We start from the raw sequence: 3,351 nt of genomic DNA, 5'->3' as shown, positions 1-3,351 counted from the left end.
GCCATAGGTTTCACTAGTGGCTTCTCTCAAGATAGCATAAGTATTACGGTGGGTGAACAAATTACTGTCGAGCAATTGATAGAAAAGCGAATAATTATGAGATTATCTAGGCATGATCATGTATATAGGCATCACGTCCGCAACAAGTAGACCGACTCCTGCCTGCATCTACTAGTATTACTCCACACATTGACCAACTCCTGCCTGCATCTAGAGTATTAAGTTCATAAGAACAGAGTAACGCATTAAGCAAGATGACATGATGTAGAGGGATAAACTCAAACAATATGACATAAACCCCATCTTGTTATCCTCGATGGCAACAATACAATACGTACCTTGCAACCCTTTCTATCACTGGGTAAGGACACCGCAAGATTGAACCCAAAGCTAAGCACTTCTCCCATGGCAAGAAAGATCAATCTAGTAGGCAAAACCAAACTGATAATTCAAAGAGACTTGCAAAGATAACTCAATTATACATAAAAGAATTCAGAGAAGATTCAAATATTATTCATAGATAAACTTGATCATAAACCCACAATTCATCAGATCTCAACAAACACGCCGCAAAAAGAGTTTACATCGAATAGATCTCCACAAGAGAGGGGGAGAACATTGTATTGAGATCCAAAAAGAGAGAAGAAGCCATCTAGCTAATAACTATGGACTCGTGGGTCTGTGGTAAACTACTCACAACTCATCGGAGGGGCAAGGATGTTGATGTAGAAGCCCTCCATGGTCGATTCCCCATCCGGCAGAGTGCCGGCGAAGGCTCCAATATGAGATCTCGCGAATACAAAAGGTTACGGTGGTGGAAATTGTGTTTCGTCTGCCCCTGGATGTTTTCAGGGTACGTAGGCTTATATAGGAGGAAGAAGTACGTCGGTGGACGCCCGAGGGACCCACGAGACAGGGGGCGCTCCCTATAGGGTCGGGGGGGGGGGCCCTCCTATCTCGTGGGAGCCTCGGCTGCTTCTTGACTTGCACTCCAAGTCCTCTGGATCACGTTCGTTCCAAAAATCACGCTCCCAAAGGTTTTATTCTGTTTGGACTCTGTTTGATATTCCTTTTCTTCTAAATACTGAAGTAGGCAAAAACCAGCAATATGGGCTTGGCCTCCGGTTAGTAGGTTAGTCCCAAAAATTATACAAATGTGTAAAATAAAGCCCATAAACATCCAAAAGGGGTAATATAATAGCATGGAACAATAAAAAATTATAGATACGTTGGAGACGTATCAACGGCCGAGTGCGGTGGATTCATCGCCGTGCGCCGGCCGGCGAAAATGAACGCCTAACCTGTCATCAAGCTGTCACAGTCTGTAAAGATGTGGCAGCAATCTTACTTCTAAGTTGAGAACGTCGATCCGGCTGTCGACTTCATCAACCTGCCGGCCTACGAGGCCGGTCCTCCCACCGGGCTCTGGCCCAACTGGGGCTACAAGCCGAAGCCGGTGTAGCTGGACGCAGCGACGGCCATCGGCCGACTCCTGGTGCTCCAGGAGTCGGAGGGCCTTGTGGCCTCCGACCTCCTCGTCGCCTTCGTCGAGCGTCAGGTCCTCCCGCTCCAGGGCCGCCCTCATCCAATCTTCCGGATGAGCGGGCACCGCGACCCCAGCCAGCTGTGCACGAAGGAGATGCCGACTGCCGACGTCGCGCGGATGGTGAACGAGATCTCCGACCTCAAGGTGTCGGAGGAAGACTGGTGGTACAGGAAGCGGCCGTATTCTTGGGACGACCCGTCGCCTGCTGTAAGTTCCTTCATTTCTTCCTTCACCTCTGTTTTTCAGTCTTGTTCTTGTCGTGATGCGACTCCCTTCTGGAGTGCAGATTTATATGTCTGAGACGACGGCCGCCATCGTGGGGCCAAGTGGTGACTACCTGCCGGACAGGGCAGTGAGTGATGTGGACGACCCCGACTTGGGGGCGGCTGCCTTAACGGACGATGCAGCAGGCAGCGGCGACGGAGCAGGCGGATCCGAGGAGGGCGGCGGTGTGGAGACCTGGCCTGACGATGATGATGACGAAGACGAGCCTCGCCCCGCCCGGAGCACGGCCAACACCGGTGTAGGCCTCTCTATTGGGGCGCCCACCCGCGGCAGCAAACGCAAGCGGAAGCAAGGCGTTGCCCTGTTTGGCAGCGCGCCGAAGAAGCCCAAGAACCCGGCTGCGGCGACCAGGCAAAAAGAAGCCGCGGCCAAGGTGGCCAAGTATCAAAGGCAGCCGAAGGTGCCGGTCATGGTGTCAGCGTAAGTATCCTTCTCATGTTTTCCTCCACTTCGTTGATCCGGCCTAAAAAACTTTTCTGTCTTGTCTTCTTATATTAGGGCCCCACTGACTCTCGAGAAGCCGGGCGCCGCCTCGGTCATCAGGTCGGCGGAGACCTCCTCCACCAGTCGACAAATCGACCCGGCCGCCGACCTCCGGGAGGCTAGAGAGCGGAACACGCGGGAGGCGCGTGAGGAAGAGGCCGACAGTCTGGCTAAGGCGGAGGCAGAAAAGGCCGCAACATCCGCGGCGAGGAAGCTGGCGCAAGCGAAGGCCAAGGCCACGGAGAAGGAGCGGCTCATGGAGGCCGCACGCCGCCAGGAGTCGCTACTTGTGACGCCTATGAACACCGCGCCAGCTCCGCTGGAGTTTGAGGCGACGACTGGGGGAGCCGACGACGAGCATCCGGCCAGGGAGAGGGAGGGCAGCGACAAGGCCATGCTGGACGTCGTCGTGCCGCCGCCGCCACCGACTAGCGGACCGCATGACGAGCAGCCGGCCGCGCCGCCGGTGCCACCAGTCGGGGAGGCGGTGGTGACGGACCTGATTCCTGAGGTCCGCACACCCGCGCGCCGCCGTTTTGTGAAGGCAGCCTCGGCACCAGGGCCGCTAGAAGTCGGTGCCGCAAGCTCGTCGGTCCCCGACACCGAAGCGACCAGTGCCGCGCCCGCTGGCTGTGTACCCGGAGGTGGGACGGGCGCCCGGGCCCAGGCGTCCCTTGACGTCCAGGCCAAGCTCCGGGCCAAAGCCGAAGCCCTCAAGGGCTGCAACAAAGCCTTCCAGGAGTCGCGGGCAGCCGTCCACGTAAGTTTTCTTCGCTTCTATTTATTTCTTCATCTTCTTGCTTTCTTCATGGGGGCGCACAAGCGCACCCACTGGGTGTAGTCCCCAAGTTTCGGGTCGGCTGCTGAGCAGGCGGTCCAGAACTTTAACTTGCAAGTGTCAAATGCTGACTTTATCTGATATTCCTTCTGCAGGACTACCACAATCTTCGCGCGATCACCTTCAACTCCAGGGTCTGGGAGTTGGAGACGCAGACCGCCCATCTGTCCGAGAGCCGTACTAAGCCCCGATCCCCTTC

This window comes from Triticum dicoccoides, chromosome 1B (assembly GCF_002162155.2).
Source record: "Triticum dicoccoides isolate Atlit2015 ecotype Zavitan chromosome 1B, WEW_v2.0, whole genome shotgun sequence".
In the NCBI taxonomy this organism is placed as follows: domain Eukaryota; kingdom Viridiplantae; phylum Streptophyta; class Magnoliopsida; order Poales; family Poaceae; genus Triticum; species Triticum dicoccoides.
The sequence above is the reverse complement of the archived record's forward strand: the minus strand, read 5'-3'. Positions refer to the sequence as shown.